The sequence below is a fragment of the Passer montanus genome, unplaced genomic scaffold (assembly GCF_014805655.1).
Source record: "Passer montanus isolate IOZ18808 unplaced genomic scaffold, ASM1480565v1 scaffold147, whole genome shotgun sequence".
Taxonomy (NCBI): Eukaryota; Metazoa; Chordata; class Aves; order Passeriformes; family Passeridae; genus Passer; species Passer montanus.
The window spans coordinates 134,958-154,264 of NW_024361718.1; the positions used below are offsets into that span (position 1 = coordinate 134,958).

The 19,307-nt window shown below is 53.4% G+C and overlaps 1 protein-coding gene across 24 annotated transcripts in view; it reads right to left on the reverse strand.

Annotated features, from left to right (window-relative positions):
- PCBP3 (poly(rC) binding protein 3) overlaps positions 1-18,478 on the reverse strand; it is a 61,471-nt gene extending 42,993 nt beyond the window's left edge. For 21 of the 24 annotated variants that reach the window (XM_039700970.1, XM_039700985.1, XM_039700983.1 and 18 more), the window contains exons 1-5: positions 18,349-18,478; positions 15,320-15,410; positions 8,951-9,013; positions 7,686-7,796; positions 3,319-3,409 (exon numbers count right to left, since the gene is read on the reverse strand). The gene's annotated coding sequence lies outside the window, so the exon portion shown is untranslated. The remainder of the gene's footprint in view (positions 1-3,318; positions 3,410-7,685; positions 7,797-8,950; positions 9,014-15,319; positions 15,411-18,348) is intronic. The other 3 variants (XM_039700963.1, XM_039700964.1, XM_039700966.1) reach the window with 3 other exon arrangements.
- Positions 18,479-19,307: the final 829 nt, after the last annotated feature.

Here is a 19,307-nt window from a genome sequence, read left to right on the forward strand (position 1 = left end):
TGGGAGACTGATCAGAGACATGAGAAATGGGAGTCTTGTCTGCCTTCCCTGGAATAGTGACCCAGCACCCCGAGGGGATAGGTCGGGATGCAGACTGACCCCATCCCTCCTTTGCCAAGCCCCCAGTGGTGCAGGGCCAGAGGAGGCGGGAGCAGGGGATCGCACACCGACGGCCACCACAGGGCTGTGTCCCACCCAACACTGTCCCCAGCCCAAAGGAAGGGGCTGCAGGGTGCTGTGTGACAGGGCTGTGTGGTGGCCGTGCTGGGCTGCAATGTCCCCATCCTGCACGGTGCTGGCTCTCTCTGCTCCAGCTGACGAGGAGGAGGATGGGGGCCCTCGGCATCCGGAACTGGATCGCCAGTGTGCTGCACTCAGACCCTGACAGCAGGCTCCAAAACTGTCACTCCCGATCTGTTTTCACTTCAGCTAAACCTCAACCCCGATTACAATCAAGGCGAGACGCCTCTCCTCTCCCCTTCTCCCTGTGGTAGGTCCTCTGTAACCTTGGGTCTCAACGCTGAGCCAAACCCCAGCCAGGGAATACGTCGACTGGCTCCGCTGGGAATTGGGGGTGCTGGAGACGGAGTCAGGACTACCCCTGTCCCCAAACCTGGCCCTGGCAGCGAGGGCACAGCCACTGCAATGGTTGCATCCCTGTAGGGCTGTGGGTGTCTGCCAAAATCCGTGGGGGATGTGCCACCGATATCACCAACACCACAACCTCCCTCTGCCACGGGTGGTATCCAGCTTCAAGGTTGCATCCATGGACTGGAGGGGGTTTGGTGCCAGTAGGGTGCCCCCACTGCCCGCTGCCAGCTCACTTAGCAAGCCCCAAATTAAATAAATAAATTAAACCAGATCCGTGTGTGTGCGTGCAATCACAGCACCAGGATGGATGCGTTCAGCAGAAAGCTGGGAAAAAGCTCAGCGGATGGAGACAGCCCTCACCGACGGGGGAAGTTTTCAAATTCCCTTTCCAACTCAGCTGGCCATAAAGCAGCTGCAGAGAACCATCAGACTCCTGTCATAGGGGCTGTCACCCACCCTCATGCTGCAGGACTGGGGGGCTCAAGGGCAGAGGTGCCACCTTGTGGGTTTGGGAACCATCCCCTACTCTCCAAAGGCACAGACAGCCTGCAGTCAGGGCTCCCACTGCTCCGCCACCACCGGGATTGAGCTCATCCCAGCGTGCCAGGCATGTTCTCCCCCCACCACGGAGAGCCACGCCGCCAGCAAGGTGCCCTCTCTGCCTGCTGCGCAGCAAACACCCATTTTCCAAAAGGAGGCCTGGAAAAAGCAATTGATGCCCTGGGAAAAACAATCCTGGGACCACCAAAGCAGTATGGCTGGCTGGTACCCAGGGGAGTACCCCTCAGGGTGGGGGTTGAGCAGTTTCCTGTGCCCTTGGTCCACCCCCAAATCTGAGCTGGCCACCACTGAGGGATTTGCTCCATTCGCCAGCGATCCTGACAGCATTCCCCTTCCCATATCCCACACTACATTCCTGCAGCTTCTCCAATGCTATTTTGAAGGCACTGAAATAATGTTGGAGGCACTTATGAAGAGATTTGTCCCAGCAGCCTTTTGTGCCCACCTCAAAATGACCATTTTTCTTTGAAGGAATTAGCGTCTTCTTAATTCAGCAAGATTAAAAGCACATTTCCTGCAGTTATTTCCCAAGAAGACAATTTTGCTTTTGTGTCTGAGAATGCTGAAAATATTTATACAAATGAATCCCTAAAAGAAAGGAGGAAGTCTGAGATTAAGAGCTTTGGAAATATTACTGAATTATTCTAGAATTCTGTATTAAGAGCAAAATCCCAGATATGAGGAAAGAATGCCTGTTGGTTGTTTTTTTTTTTTTTAATTCAGGGTTGGGTTTCTGTGTCAAAATGCAGCCCAGCATCTGTCCTTGCATCTGTCAAAACCAAGGTCAATCATTTTATGGAAACTTAAACAAAATGTCCTTGAGCTACTGTTTCTTGTTTATTTTTAAGCTAGATGTGACTTCCAATTAATAAAATCAGATTTTTTAAGATGGCTCACATTCAAATCACATTATCCCAGAAATCTCAGATTACGAGAAACACATATCTGAAAAATATTTTTCCTTTATAGTATGGAGATGATAATTTGAGGTTGATTTCAACAGCTTTTAAGTACTCTACAACATTTGCCACTAATATTTCACTTTTCCACTCATAAAGTGATCATGAAACCAAGGAAAATGCAAAAGAAACATGAGGGTATCAGGAAGAATTTTGACACCCTGAGGAAAATGGGTATCTGAGGGCAAACAGAAAACAAAGCAAGCATCATAATAGAAGGGATTCCTCTCTCCGAATCAAATTTCCCCAGCAAAAGGAAAGAAAATGAGTGAAAATAGGATGGAATTAAATAAGATTATTTACAGCATTAAAAATTAATGGATGTGGAATGGAATTAGAAATTTTTTTTTTAAATACTGGAACTAGAATGGAATTCAAAATAAAAATATTAAAAATTTGGAAATAAAGTGGAACAAAAAAGTAGAAATACCTAAAACAAAACAAAACAAAATAAAAGAAGGTTAAAAATCAAATTAATCAGGATTGGGGGTTTTATTATATTGCCACACTAAGACATGATTAACATTCCTCTTATTTTAGTGTCCATTCATGAAGGTAATTCCATTTGTGCCATTCCCGCCCAAGTGCAAACATAAATGATGCTGTCCAAAGCCTGAGCTGCAAATTACGGAATTTAGGAACAGCTGGACATTCTGGTTAAGCAAGAGATGGATGCCTCCCTACCCAGGGCGGCACTGGCTGCTGGGTATGGGTAAAATGGAATTTAACTAAAATAACTACTTTAACTATTTAACAAATAATTTAACTAAAGCACGCACTTCGAGAATGATGATTTTGCAAAACCAAGTCGCAGCAAGATTTGTCTAATTTAACTCGCAAAAAATATCTGGCAATTTTTTTTTTTTTTTTTTTGCAAAAACAAAACAAAAAATATTTGGCAAAATAATTTCCTAAAAATATTTTGGGAGTTTCTCCCAGGAGAGACTTGGGGAGCAGCCGCTAACTTAAGGGAATCCCATTGCTCGCGTGCCGATGTCTCCCATAATCCCACCTCACACCACCACAGACGTAAATTTCTTCCACGAGAGATTCCCTTAAAACTGCTCCTAAGCATTCAAAGCTCTTCCAACCCACACTGGAGCCTGGGACCTGGCTCATTCCAGGACTCTTCCCTGACTTACACTGGTGGGACAATTTGCCCACAGCGGGTGGACTTCCACTAAGACAATCTTTTAAATCTCCTTACCTTTCTCAAAGAACCGCTTTTGTGCCGCGTTGGAGGGAGGGGGATCCAGACAGATGGCCAGTCTTTTCACGTTTGGAAAGGATGAAAAATGCTACAGGGGAGAAAAAAAATCCCAGTGATTTTTTTTTTCTTATTCCGCTGTTCAGCGTGGAAGGGCTCCCAACCTCATTGGCCCTGGGAGAACCACCACGTGGCACGGGATGAAGGGCACGTGACCTATTTTCTCCCAAATCCCTGGGTTTGCTGGAAAGGGGGATGCACCCACTGCTGATGCTCTTGTCATTTCATGGACTTTGATTTTTTTTAGTTTTTTAAAGGCCACTGAGCAAATCTGGATGGCTCCAGGCGATGAGGGCGAACCAGCCAACACTTCCAACATGAAGGAGAAAGGATCTCAGCCTGAGATGAGCTCCGGTGCTCTGCCTGTGTGCAGGGGGAAATTTGGGCATGTTTTGCAGGGTGCCTGCCCACCCAGTGCAGGGCCAGAGCTTCCAGGAGGGATAGGAGGGCTGTGCTAAACCCTCCATCTCAGAGGCAGCAGCATGGTGGGAAGGACCAGGCTGAAGCCCTGCCTGCACATCCCAGAGTTCAGCTGGTCCCTGCAAGAAGCGGACGTGTTACAACTGCTCCATCACCCAAACCAGACGATCTTGTGCCCCAATGTTGCTCCTGACCCCTCCTCACCTGTTCCCATCCTCTGCTGTCTTCCCAGCTGATGCACCGAACAACTGCTCCAAGAGATGACAATCTCCTTCTTTGGAGGCTGCTGGAACAGCTTTCTGGGAAGCTGGACCAAGAGCAGTGGAGGGAGCGTGGCACACTCCAGGTGGGCACTGCCTGCTCCCACCAGCCCTTGGCCACATCACGCCCGAAGGGTGTTTCAGTGTCCCCCTACATACACTCATCCAGCCCAAAATGCAGCACAATTCTGAGCATCCCAAAAAGATCCCCAAGACCCTGTGAAGCAAGGAAAGCCAAGCCACTGCTCCCAGAATCTGATTTTGACTGGTGCTGGGGGGTCCCCTTGTCTCAGCTCTGAGCCACCACATCCCAGCTGGCCATGGTCCACAGGCCAAGCATCTCCTGTCCTTCCCTCATTATCCAGGGCAGGTACCAGCCCTTCAGTGTCCAGACATTCAGTTTGGGGCAGGGAAAAGGAATTTTTGTAGCCCTCAGATATCCTCATGTTTTGTCCATCAGAGCTCAAGCCAGCTGGACCAGTCGGAAGCAGCATTTTTCTGGCCACCTGAGTCTCCACTGGGCTGTGCCAACCCTTGGCTGTGTCATCTTTCCATGCCAGGGATACACCTGTTAACCTGAAAGCTATGGCCAAATCTACCTTGGGCATCTGCCCTTGGTAGAGCCCTTCTGCAGAGCAGCTGTCCCCAGCCACACCATCACCCAAGGGCTCAAGACCTTCTTATCCAGGGATGGCACCTAAGGCTCCTGAGAGGACCAGCTGAGCTTGGTGAAGCAGCCATGGCCACCTCCAGCCCTTCTTGGCATCACCACCATGTCCCAAATGCTGGTTCTTCCTTGCAGATGTTCCCCTTCCATGGCTCTGCACAGCAATGGGATCCATCAGAAGCACAGCCCCTAATTCCAGATTCTTCCTGAGGCCAGACTGTCTCACCATGCTGTTCCCAAAACCACAAGTACAGCATAAAAGGCCCCAAACAGTGTAGAAAACTGCAGGGTTTCACCCAAATCCTCTCTGGCTCAGAGGGTCATGCTCCAGCCAGATCATGGGGCACTCAATTCCAATAAAGACACACTGAGGGAGAAACTTCCCACACTGAAACTTTCAAATGCAAGCTATGGCCACAGCCCAAAGCACCCAGCTTGTCACTTGCCCCTCCCACGTTTTCTGATGGCCACAGAAAAGAAACCTGAGCACCCTGGGATAGTGGAAGGCATTCCTGCCCAAGATAGGGGTTTGGAACGAGATGATCTTTAAGGTCTCTTTCAAGCCAAAGCATTCCACGATTCTGTGATTCCATGAACTCCCACCCCACCTTTCAGCCCCCTCCTTCCTCCCCAGCAAAGCTAAAGCTGGCTCCCCAGTAATCTTCCCAATAATTATATAATAGAGAGGCAGGCGGATAAATAATTTCAGACCACTGTGCCGACAGAAAGCAAGCTGGATTAAAAGATCAGAACAAGCAATACTTAGATTAAAATGGTTTGTTATTTTCAGCTGCGGGAAAAAAATCTGTGGCTAAAGCACAGAAGACGCGAAGCAAAGGCGCATCATCTTCTTTCCCCCACCCAAAACCTGACCTTTTTACATATTAGCTAAGACAAGTTCTAAGTTTCCAACCTCAAATCAGGTTTTGCTTCCCAATAAGTAAAAAAATATACATTTTGCCAGTTCACATGACATTTTAGCTAAAGATTAAGAGATGCTTCAAGTTGTGTTTTGCCCACATGAAGCCATCAGAGTCCTTAAATCAGGAGAACCAGTGCATGGCTTGGCAAATAACGTCACTGCCTATGAAAAATGTGGCTCCTGGCATGATGGGCACCAACCCCTTTGCCTTGTCCCATGCCTCCCCACACCCTCGAGCTGATGGCAGGTGGATGCCAGGCTTACCAGCAGTGCAGAGGTGGCAGTGGCAGCTGGGAGAAGCCCATCAGACAGTGGGACAGCTCTCTACAGGGACCTATATGTTGTTCCCCTGGCCCCCAGCAAGGTCAGCAGCCTGGGGTGCTATGCTCTGACTGATGGCTTTGGAAAGGCGTGAAGGGGAGGCAGGAACAAAACGGGGGAGAGAGGGAGGTGGTGCTGGGGGCCGAGCTCTCCGCAGGGCATGGCACTCATCAGCCCAGTTTGGATCGATGGGTGATTCACCTTCAAGTTCAGATTGAGCAGAAGGGTCAAACTGGCAAATGGTTTGGCACCGGCAGGCACGTCCCTGCAGCCTCATGTCACAGCTGTTTGCCTTGCTGGAATGGGCAATTACCACCCCACAGCATCTCCAGAATCAGCATTCCCACCTGAGCACATTGCTAACCCTGTAGAGTCTCCATCTTCCAGCATCAGCAGTGACCACTCATCCCATCACCTGGATGTGAGATGGAGCAGCAGTTTTTTGTGTGAAGTCTCAGAATATCCTGAGTTTGAAGGGATCCACAGGGATCACCGAGTCCAGCTCCTGGCCCTGCACAGGACAATGCCCACAATCCCACCTTGTGCTCTTCCAGGTGTCCCTCCCAGCTGTAGTTTTGCTATTAAAGCGTCATGGTACCACACACACACAGGATCAGCCTTGAGTTCTGATGATGGAATCCCATGGGGCAAGAGGTCCAAGACACAGCCTTGGGGAGGGCTTGGACCGAGACAGGCACCAGGCTCCTATCCCTCCCATGGATGTGGGAGAGGGGCTGGGTCATACACCTGAGAGAAGGAATGGGATGGTGGACAAGGAGCATGAGAAGGCAGAAAAATTATGTCAGAGGCCTTACCAGAGGGAGATGGGAGCTATGAGATGTGATGCTCACCAAAATTTTTCCTTATATTGCAGGAAAGTGTATTCACTAAAGCCAGAGAATAAAACACACTTACTGGACGAGTGGTGGCAGAAACCTCAGACCAGACACCACCAATACCCACCACATCACCAGAGGCTGCGGATAAACCTCCTCACAGTTTTTTTTTTTGCAAGTTCTATCCTTGCTGCACCTGCAGCTCTGTGGGGAAACCTCCATACCCCGACCCAAACACAGCCTTGTGCTGCAGGTGCAGGCTGTTTGCTCTGGCCAGTCTCTCCCAATGTTTTCTGTGCAGAAAACAGGGATAAGTGACACTCATAAAAGGAATGGGAGAAAATAGAAATGGGTTTGTCTGTCACTACACTTCTGCTTTATGGAGCTGTCTTCCCCCTCAGAGACACGCATCCTCCCCTCCACTAATGGAAATGTTGCCCTACCATCCATTCGTGCCAGTCAATGCCTGGGACAACACGATGCCCTAAGGCCACTCCTGATCTATTTTAGTCACAAAAGCAGAGTGGCTGATGAAAATCACCCCGTCTCTGCACTTCCCAGCTTAGCTCTTTCTCTGGTTTTAATGGAATGGCCAGCGTGGTGGAAAGCAGGCGGCGAGGGCAGAGATGGCAAGTTGAGAGACCTGCACAGATGCAGGAGAGAGGCCCTGCCCCCACCTGCAGGTGTTCTAGAGCCTGAGAGACCTGCAAAGATCCCTCCTCCCAAGATTTGCCCAGAAGCTGTTGCTGCCCCATCCCTGGAAGTGTTCTGGGCCAGGTTGGATGGGGCCTGTGGAAAGTGTCCCCGTGGAACAAGATGATCTTTAAGGCCCCTTCCAATCTGAGCCATTCTGGGATTGTATGACTTGGAAAGGACCTTACCTTACCCTACAGGATGGCCTTGAGCTCCAGAGTGATTCCTGGGAAGGTCTGGCTGCACCAGAAAAGGGCATGCTGAGCATGGGGGAGAACTCAGCAGTCCACGGCAGGAGCCTGCAGACCAGGACACAGCAACGGTTAAGGCACAGCACAGAGGAAAGACCAAAGCTGCTTAATGTGAACTTCAGAGAGAAGTAAAACACAGACTGGGTTGGGGGTCGGGGGAGAATGATCAAGAGCATCACCTCCAGGTTGTGTTTGGATAGACAAGCAGAATTATTTTTTTTCCTACACTGCAAACAGGTTTGGGCAGATTCTCAGCATCCACCAACCACAGGAAATCATCCTGTGGAGGAGGAGGCCCCTGGAATACCAGAAAGACTCCGTGGTGATCACAGACCAGCAGTCCTCCTCTGTGGCCACCTGCCTGTGGTCATGCCCAGCTGTGGAGCCAGGGGCTTGCTTCCTGCAGAAATCCAGCAGTGGTGGAAATGATCCAGCATGTTCCAGAGCCATGGGTTCCAGATGCCAGCTGGATTTTTGCTGCTGCTCCCAATAAGTTAACTGGGGCATGCACTAGCTGTCAATACAATCAATGGAGCAGCCTCAGCCGCTAATAAACCGAGTGCCAGAGGGCTGGAAAACCTCTCCACTGCCCAGAATATTCCCTGGGCAGCAGGGTGAGTGGGCTGCAGACCCCTTGCTTGAACTTGGTGCTGCTCTTAGTGTGCTGGGGCACCTTATGTGTCAACAGGGAAAACCCTTCTCTTCCCGGTGGCTCAGCAAGCTCCGTGCTCATCCCCAGTGACCTGGGCACTTCCCTGCCATGGGAAGGAGCCTGTCAGCCTGTCAGTGCTCCCATGGGACCTCCTGAGGTCAGTCTTCAGCCCTGCTGATGCTCACAGCAGCATCAGCAGTAAGGTCAGAGAAGGTTGCCTAGGGCTTTATCCCTCTGGGGCTGAAAACCTCCAAGGATGGAGCATACACAGCCTCTCTCAGCAACCAGCTGTCCTCAGAATCTATGGTTTTTTTGCTCAATAATTCTCTCCATGTCCTCCAAGGTAGCAGCTACATCCCCAGCCAATGTCACCTGCAAGCAGCACAGGTGCCAGGATGGACTCTGAGGGATTTCCCTGCTCTCCACTGAGCCTACACCAGCCAGATAAATTCTTAATCCCAGTAACTGCTGCAATCGCAACATCCAGTCCCATGGGCTCTGGCCAAAGCTAAAAGCCTGCAAAGGATGGAAATCTCAAACTGTGACTCACCCGCAGGGCCAGGTCGGGATCCCGTGGAGCCGGTGGTCAGCAGTGCAGGAGGCAGGGAAGGATCTGGAAGACAGCACATCTCAGCACCCTGAGGAGCCCAGGCAGCCCCCCAACGTGGAATCCACAGAGCATCCTCCCAGCCCTGCTGCTGTGGTCAAGGGCAACACAGGGAACCGGGAAGCCCAGGGCCAAATGAGAGGAGTCCGTGATAATTGTTTTATTCAAATCAGTACCAATTGCTGGTCACTGATTCCGGGATTGATAACAGCAAGGGAAAATCCTCATCACAGTACTAGTCTCATCAACATACCCATGAAAAGGGAGCTCAGGCAAGGATTTAGGGATGCTGGTAGGACAACGGGTTGCAAGAAAACCCCAATCCTTCTTCCCAGAGCCAGTATGGGCACAAATCATCAACCCACATCCCACAAATTCATGGGGGAAGAGACTTGCACTCACTTCCAGGTCCTAGGTTTGAGTTTATCTCAAGGCAAGGCTTAGCATCCAGCGAACACAGCATTAAGGAATTTTTTAGCAGTTTTCTTAATCATAAATGAGTCCATCTTTCAATAGCTCTGCTCCTTCTTATGTCCCACTCCTTCCACACACCAAGCTGCAGGTGAGATCCCAGCCATGACCCTGTGCAGGTCACCTCCAGGCACACAGGAGGTTTGGTGCTGTGCTGGAATAACCTCAGTTCCAGCACAGGTAAGAGTGAACCTCAAGCAGGAGATTCTGCTGGGCACAACCATCCAGCACCTGCCACACAGCACCACAGTGGGTTCTTCCTCACCACTGACCAGTCCAAGGCACTCAGGAATGATCTTGAAAGGTATCATGAGATGGATAAGCAACATTTGGGCAGCTGGGGGACTATCACCCTTGCCATCATCTCCCAAATCCTCTCTCCAGCATGGCTAAAGGCCCTGCACCTTGTGGCTGCCCTGACAGTAAAAGCAAAGGAACCAGTTTGAATTTTTTTTCCTGGTTGCTCTCCCCAGTGAAGCATGCATTGCCAGGAGAGGCACCAATAGGCTGCTCCCACCAAAAACTTTCCACCTCCTGACCCATGGCAGTGGAGAGCATGGCTCCATCCCTGCATGGCCACCTCGCCTGCTAGCTCTCATGGACTACGTTCCGTCAGCAAATTAGGTCAGCAACGTTCAAAAGGATCACTCAGAATGCTGAAGGAGTCATTTCTGAACAGCAGAGTGCTTAAATCCCAGCAAAATCCCACCTACTGCTCCCACATAAAAGTACCTGAGGATGCAAGGAATTCCAATGCACCGATGTGACGAATCCCAAAAATCAGCCTGTGGAGACTACAGCATTTCACTGCCCTTAACTCATCCCAGTGAGCCCACAGGGACCCAGGGGCTGGGCAGCACCTGAAGCTTGATGGCCCCACCTGCACTGGAGCTCTCGGCCACCCCATTCCAGGGGGCCCAAAATTTAGTCTGGGATGGGAATGGAGGAAACACAAGTACATGGACAAACCTGGGGCCATCAGCAGAATGCCAAGGGGAAGGAGCTGAGGGTGGCTCTCTGCTCATGCCCAGCTTCCAAGGTGAGCTGGTGGTACTTCCATGAGGGGGCAGCTCCTGTGCCTGGTCCCACAGGGCTGTGAAAACTCCCTGCTTTTGCCCAGGCCAGCGCAATCCTACCACAAATAATACCACATCCCCTACTCCACACGACTCCCCTTTCCCAAAAATACCAAAGCCTGTTGCAACACCCATCCTGCCTCTCCTGCAAACTCAGGACTTCAGCTTCCCCTCACTGGTGAGTCCACGGCTTTTTGTGACCATCAGGAACCTTCCTTGGGATGTTTGGGACCATGAGGTACACGTGTGAGGTCCAAGCTTTGCAGAGAGTGTGCAGAGCTTGGAGAGGTCCTATAGCCTTGCTGTGACTCTCCAGGGAAAATTCAAAGTCTTTTGGAAGACATGCTGTGAAGTGGTGAAGGAGGGATGGGATGGGGATGGAAATGGCTGGGATGGAATGGATGGGATGGGATGGATGGTATGGAGATAAGACAGGATATGACGGGATGGGTTGGATGGAATGAGGCAGGATAGGATGGGATGGAATGAGATGGGAATGAGGATGGGGTGGGGATGTTCTCCCACAACACCACCAGACCCTGATCCATAGTACACTCCAAAGACAGGAATACCAGTGAGATGGCTTCACCTGCACTGACCCCCAGGCTGCCAACCCCCTGTGTGCTGGAGGGAACTCCATTTCCCTCCCCTGAGGATGCAGCAGCTCCCACACTGCCAGGCTCTGCTTCACTCTGGGGTTCTGGGCACCATCGCTCCCTGTGCAGGGAGAGAGGGATCCTCCCCTGACCTGTGTTCCCATCATCCGCCTGCCCGAGTGTTCCACGCAGACAGAGGCAATGATTTTGATGTCCCAGTGAACAAGCTGTCGGGATGCATCAGCCTCAAAGGGCAGCCTTCAGAGCTGCCTTCTCCTCCCATGCGCTGCCTAGGCGAGGAAAACCGATTCCAGCTTCGCGTGCGCACACACACACACACACACTGTGTCACCGGTGCCTGAGATTTTCCAGCCTTTTAACTAAAAATCCCTGCAAACCCTACCCATGAGGAGGGGGAGGCAGCGAGCCTGGGGCGGGGGTCAGAGGGGAGGTGCCACTCAGCTGGCAGAGGGGCAGCCCCACGGGCAGAGCCCCGTGACGTGATGGAACCTGAGCGCTCCAGAGCCATCAGGAGCCTGGGCAGAGATGAGCTGAGAAAAGCCATGAGCAGAGCTGACATCAGCCCCCTGGGTGGGTACCTAATGAGCGGAGACACTGTCCATTTGTGGAGATGAGGAAAAGTTAAAAGATTTCCGAGCTGACACCTGGCAGCCTCCCTCGGTGTTCCTGACCACACAGCAGGGGAAGGAGAACAGCGGTCACCCCCGGCTCCGCAGGGGTGGGTGAGCTGGATGGCCACGGGGTTGACATTTCAGCAGCTCATCCATGCTGCCCAATTCTCCCCTGCTTGTGTTTTTCTGCCACCTTAAAAGAGAAACTGGTGCTTTGTGGGAGCTGGGTGGGGGAGGTCTGGCAGGGGCCCTTGCGGCCCCATTGTCCAGGAAAAGGCAGCAGCATGGCAGGGAGCACATTCCTGGGTCTAGCAGCACACCAGACCTGCTCTAGGCTGGGATCTGGGCACAGGCAAAGGCTCCTTGTGTCCTGTGGTCTCCACATCCCAGGAGTAGGATGGCACTCAGCAATGCCTCAGCCCCTGACGTCGCCCAGCAGCCCCCCCATGCTTCCACAAACCTAGTTCTGTCAGTCCCTATAAATCCAGCCTTCCCTAACCCCACTTGTCACAAGCTCTTCCCTAACTCACCTCCAGCCTCTTCCCAACCCACCACCTTCCACTGGTGACATGACAGGAGTGATGGAGCAGGAAAAGGGAGAGCCCTGTATCACTCCTATTGCCTCCCAGCTTTCTCCTCAGGAAAACCTGGGTCTAAAAGTTTTTAAAACTTTTTTTTTTTGAAGAGCCAGCAAACAGCCCCATTCCCCCCCAAATCACACAGTGAAATGCTGTTCTCCTCACCTGCCTACCTGCTTTCCTAAAGGCCAAGTGGATTTACAGAGAAAACACCTCCCTGCAAGTATCCTGGCTGAAAAGGGAGATCTTGGAGCATCCTCAAGGCAGCCTAAAAAGCAGCTTAAAAACACTGACATTACTTCACATGGTTTTGACCACCTCCACCAGCAAACAGTCTCAGGTCTAAACCCCATTACAAGCATGACTTTCACCTTCCTGGCTCCAGGGATTTTTGCTCCTTTCCAACAAATATAGCCAGAAATACCAAAAAGAAGGGTTCAACCCTTTTCCTGGGATGCCTGGGAGTGCAAAGAACAGCTGGATTCAGGCTGCTCCTCCCTGGCACCCGCTGACCTGCTGGGCTTGAGCAGATGGAGCAGCCACAAATCCCCCCATAAGCCAGGGAAGGAACTAATCTCCTAGAGGACAAATTGGATGGCAAGGGGGGGAAGCTCAACGTTCCACCTTTTCCTCCTTCCTCTAACAAACCCAGCAGCACCCACCATACCCAGAGGGATCACAGACTCCCGAGGGCAGAAGAGGCACCAGCAGTTTGGGTACCTGGTGGAGACCCAGACTGGGGACAAGGAGACATTCAGGTCACAGCGAGCTAAGCCTTACCTGCCCTGCGCAGAGAGGCACAGCAGCTGGTGTCTCTGTGTGGAAAACCACATCTGGTGAGCTCTGAAAACTTCCAAAATGCTCTCCAGCCTTGACAGGCTGAGGCTCCTTCAAGACTGAGAGGTCTTTGGTAGGTGTGGAAAGCCGGAGGAGCAGCCACTGGGATGAGGCGGATTACCAACAGTGGAATCCCTGGTCCTTCCTCACTGTTGGAGGAGGATTGTAAGTCCACTGGAGAGGGTTAGTCCAGGTTCACAGTATGGGATCAGGAGAGCCAAACACGCTCTCTCCAAAACACAGATATTCCCAGGACTGGGAATGACAACATGCTGATGTCAAAGACCCACAGCAGATCCCACCATGGACATCACCTCCCACCATGTCTTTCAGAAGGGTGTTTCTGCCCCTTCAGCCCAAGGACACAGAGCCTGGTCCTGCTCCCAGGGCCATCCACCAGCGCCCAACCCAGTCCAGCTCATTTTCCTTCTGCTCCAGAGGCCATGGAAAGTGAGAAGGTCAGCAAATTTCGTGCCACCCTTCATTCTTCTGGGTTGCGTTTTTGTATCCTCTCCTTTTTTCTTTCTTGTGCCTCCTCTTCCCATGCCTAAGGGCTGTAAAACTCCTCCTGTGTGCTCACAAGGGACAAATGCCTTGACAGATATTGTCAGCCCTACTCAGGACAAGGCGGGATAGCTGATGAGGACAGGCACAAGAGCTCTCAGAAATGCTTGGAAGGAGGAGGCTGCAGCCAGGGAGAGGATGGAAAAGGTACAGGCTGGGATGCGTGGCATCTGGGTTTGGATTGCACCCTGCACCTCAGATGGAGCATCATTGATGTAGTTTGTTTTGGGGGCGGCACCCCAGGGAGTCCCCGGAGGGCCTTCTAGGCTGAGTGTTGGCTGGCAGCAGCAGGCAGGCAAGGAGACTCCACACGGCTCCTGAGGGTGCTCATTAAATGAGGGTTTATTGGAGGTCCCATCCCCGGGAACAGCATGGTTACTGAGGGAGAAAGGGGGAGGGAGGGGGAGAAAGAAGGAGACTAGGGGAGGGAAGGGGCAAGAGGGGAGGAGAAGGGCCAAGAGAGAGTCTGATTTCCCTCCCAGAGCCTAAGAGGGAAATTCAAAGTGGGCACGGAATCAGACTTGTGCCAATGGGATTACAGATAATGATGGTTCAGGGCAGGACCACAGGCTCGGGATACACCATACATTTTGGAGGGGTGAGACAGAGCATACCATTTAAATAAAATGCAATACTACAGATCATGAATGGCCAGCAGAGCCTGGGGAAGCCCTGATGAGGTGTGACACCCACAAGTGTGTCACAGCATCAGTGCCACCTCTCTGGGTGCCACTGCACATCCAAAGGAATGGGCTGGGACAGACGGTGAGCCATCGGTGTGTCCCTGGGGATCACGGCCACTCAAACTATGCAGTCAAAACAGGCAATTTCAAGTCCCCCGCTCCACCCCATGTCTTGGCGGGGAGATTTGCAGAAAATCAAAGCATTTCCTCGAGGAAACCCCAGAAAAACATGTTTTCCAGGTAGGAAAACTGAGTCACAGAGGAAACCACCATGGACAGGCCTGCCTGTCCCATGGAGCCGCAATGTTCCAGGGAAGGGCTTCATTTCCCAGATACCCTGGGCTCATGTTATCATGCCCTGCCTTCATGGTATCAGTCCAATAAAAGCCTTTGAATGGGGAATTGTTTCTATATTTTAAGGAAAGTTTAGAGGCACAGAGTGAGTGAGCATCTCTGGAGGTCTCTGGCCCAGCTCCCACCCCGAGCAGAGTCACTCCAGAGACAGATTAGGCTGCCTGGTACGAAATTACTCCACCCTGAAACCTCAAAACTTTTTCCACGCCCTCCATTTTCTGCCTGCACACAAGAAGATGTTCCCTGGATGCCCTCAGCCAGTGCCATTGCCAAAAGGCCTCATTTTTATCCTTTTCAGAGAACACTGGGTAGCAGGGACCTCATCACAGATCATCACCTGGATAAAAGGGGACAGTGGTGACGTCCCCATGCCCATGGTTGTGACCCCATGCCCAGAGCAGTGTCCAGCCTGGAATGGCCACCAGCCTGCGTGACCTGTGCCAGGGGGAACATGCCACCACCACCCCAAGGGTCCCCTGGACAGCACCGGGCCTGGGGTGGGGCTGTTCCTGCCTCCTCACCTCCGCAGTGGGCTGTAGGCACAGCACAACCTGGAGGCACATCTGGCAGTGCTGGAAGAGTGGTGCTGCAGCTGGATGGGTGGCTCCTTCCCTGCAGAATAAAGGGATGAGAGTCAGTTATGGAGCAAAAGCATCCTCCAAACAATACGCCCCCCACAGCAGGTCCCCATCCTGAGGACACCCACACAAGCATTTGAACCCATGCCAAAGATGTCACCACCACAATTCTCTCAGGACAAGCAAGTCCTAGATGAGCTTTTCCCAGCCCAGCTGAGCAGAGTCCTATAAGGCATGATCAGAGGCCTCTGGGGCACTTGGACTTTCAGGAAATCATCACCTTGTGCTGGGAAAGTAGGGACAAGAGGGTTTGCTCCTCAGTGGCAGGGATGCATGAGTCATCCTCCAGCCTGATGCCCTTGAAACAGAGCCAAAAAAGCTTTTACCCAAAGTAGCCAGCAATAGGATACCAGAGCTGAAGCTCCAGGATTAACCCTTTCCTGGCAGAAGCTGGCTGGCTGCCCTGCCATGCAGATCCTTTCTCCTCCTCTGCTCAGTGCTGGGTTTTCCCACTGTGTGCACCCACCCAGTGCCAACACTGCCCTGGCAAGAGCAGGAAGGGGGACATGCCATGAGACCCCCTATGATGGGTTGCTGCCAGACCAAATTCCCCAAATGGGGATACGTCATTTCTCTTCCACATGTCCTACAACACAGCCTGCCCAGCAAATAGGACAATGTTTGGGGTCCAGCAAAGCAAAAACAGAACTCAAAAAAAGAAGGTAGAAAATTTCAAGCTCTTTATTTCCACTGCTTTGGAGGGCAGGCTCTTGACTCCTGCACTCCCGAGTCCTTGTTTCATTTAGGAATCCACCAACTATCCATATCTCTGATGGGATCCTCATTGTTTGCCAAGACTTGATGACCTTTCCCCAAAATAGGGAGAACTAGCCTCCTGGAGAATCCCATATTCCCTCCTTGACAGAAAAGAGCCCCTTAGGGACAAGTGGGAATTTCTGTGTTAAAAGGAGGTTTTCCTCTCTGCAGAGAGGTGCCAGCAACTAGCTTTCCTGCCAGCCTGATGACAATGGACCTATTCCTGCAGTGTGGAAAGGTGGGAGGCCATGGCAGTGGACACGAGCATCACTGAGCTGGGACAGGGCAAGAAGATGGAGGATGATGCTCCTTCCCAGGGCTGGGAGTGAAGGGTCCACCAGGAGTGGCTGCTGCACTGCAGCCTTGCTGTACAGGGTCCCAAAACATGCCCAGCCTCTCCTGGGGCCATCAAAAAGAGAAGGGGAATGTGCTGGGGGTTACATTGGTACCCACTAACCTGGGCTGGAGTCTCCTGCCACAGCCCCATGGACCCAAGCATCGCTCAACCCACCTCAGCAGTCTGGCAGTGTAAGTGTATTGGTATCTTTTATTTTGGCATTCCTTTACTGCCAGCTCAGACAGGGATTTCCCTCTTGAATTCTCCCACAGGCCGCTATGCAAATGCTCCTTGAAAGCATGGATTAGGTCACAGAGATTTTGAGTGGCTTCTTCACCTTCCCCAGGGTTCTTCATCCTGTTTGCTTCCTTACAGTCTGCAGCGGGGGCTGCTGACCATCTCCTCAACCCTGGGGGATCCCTGTGTCCCTGCCAGCCCACCCCAGACCCCGAGTGCAGTGTCCTGTGCCTCCCACCACGACCACCCACTCCCTTGTACTGCATCCCTCATGATGCACTGACACTCTCTGGTCTCCCAAGGATGGGCAGCACGAACCGCCCAGGCCTGGGAAGCCTGGAACACCCAATCTGTGCCACAGCAGTGGGCACTCCCCCACACCCCCAGCACCAGGGGCACCATGGCCCTGAGCTGCACGATCTGCCCGGCATGCCTGCAGGACTGGGGGAATCCCTGCAGTGATTCCCAGGGAGCCATGCAGCATCCGCACGGGGTAGGGATCTCTGCAGTGCAGCGTGTGCCGGGGGATGCTGCACTGGCCAGACTGCTGCACGGACTCCTCCCCAGAATGGGTCCCCACCCAGACCCCAGGAGGACCTTCTGAAAGGAGGTGGGCAATAAACACTGCCCCAGGGGCCAGAGCTGAATAAATTGACCCCTCCTGAGCCCGCTCCATGTGCTGAGAGGTGGTGGCTCCAGTGGGGAGTAACCCAGCCCAGGGCACCCACTGCTCCCTCGAGGTCCCTCAAGGCACATGCTGAAGACCCAGCACAGTGACTGAGTGGGTGACAGCCCTGCCTGTGGCAGGGGGTTAAAATTAGATGGTCTCTAAGGTCCTTTCCGACCCAAATCATTCTGTGATTCTATGATGATTCTGACTTCGGAGGAAGAACAGAAAAGTTCTGCCTGGGAAACTGGTTCCCAGGAGATATCTACCCAGCTGCAGGGGAAGTTTTGAGACCTGGGACCCCTTTTCTCCCCGCAGCACTGATGCTGAGGCTGCATTTGCACCACTTGGTGACCACCACACCTGGAGCACGGGCTCATAAGTGACCACCAGCCTGACACTTGTGAGATGTCATGGGTGCTGGCACCCAAAAACCAGCAGCCAGGGCTCAGAAACACATTGTGGGACCCCTCGGGATATTCCCACCCAAAGTCACGCTGCATCCCCGCCGTCACCCATCCCTATGCACACTTCTCGCTGCACTAGCAAGTCAGGGTGGGGTCGGAAAGCCGTTCCCCTTGGGGACCCCCACTTATCCCCAGGCGGAGACAGCAGTTTGGGATGGTTTCAGCAGAGCCCGGGAGCCTCCCAAGGCTGGGAGCCGGGGACCGACACCTCCCAGCAGCCTCGCACAGCCGCCCAGCCGGGAAGGTGGCAGCACACGGGGGCACCTCCTGCGCACGGGGGGACACGGGGACAGGGTCGGCGGGCGCACGCCCTCCGCTCCCGGAGCGAGGGCGCACCGGGAGCCGCCTAGCCCCGATGCTGCCGCCAGCACGGGGACCCTCCTTCCCCGCTCCAGGTCCCGGGCCCCCCACGCCCAGAACATAGCGCTCAGAGAAGGCAAAGTCCTACCTGCGTCCGGCCGGACGGACCGAGGCTCGGCTGGGGCAGGGCGGGGCAGCGGCAGGGCGGGCTCGGGGGCGGCGGCAGCCCGAGCCGAGCGGAGCGCCCAGCCCTGCCCGCCACCCGCCCGGCTCTGCCCAGCCCCCCGACTTCCTGCCCCTGCCCCGTCCCTTCCCGTCCCAGACACAGTCCCTGTCTCCAAACCTGCTCCTCCCCTGCCCCAACTCCTCCTCTAGCCCCTGCTCCTGCCCCAGCCCCTCCACTGCCCTCTCCCTAATTCAGCCCCTGCCGCAGCCCCTGTATCTGCTCCTCCCCTGCCGTAACTCCTGCTCTTCCCCCTGCTCCGTCTCTGCTCCTGCCTCCGCCCCGTCATTGCCCTCTCCCTAATGCAGCCCCTGCCCCTAAACAGACTCCTGCCGTCCCAGCCCCTGCTTTTCCCCCTACTCAGTCCCTATTCCTTCCCCGCCCTTCACTCTCCTCGCCCTCCTACAGCCCCTGCTCCTGTCCCTAAACCAGCTCTGCCCCTGCCCAGTCTCTGCCGCTGCCCTGCGGTGGCTGGGGGCAGTCCCAGGTGACACCGCCCACGGTGACTCTGCCCCAGGGTGACTCTGCCGCAGGATGCTGGCATTGCCCGGGTGCCCAACACCGCCCCGGACCCACACCCTGCGGAGCTCCTGCACCCGGACCCGGCTGCCTTCAAGGGAGGCACCTAACCCTGCCATCAGGGATGGACAGACAGGAGGGAGGGACAGGGTGGAGACAGGGAGCTGGCGGACACGTCTGCCAGGAGGGCTGGAAGCCTCTGAGTTGGAATATCCAGGGCTGCCTGGACCTTGCAGGCTGGCTTGGGTGGGACAGGCGTGTGTGTGTGTGTGACAGTCCCCAGACGTCTGGGATCCTGCTACCGCACTTCCAGGCGGGAAGATATAAATATTTCAGCGGAATAGCCGAGCCCTGTCAGCTTGCAT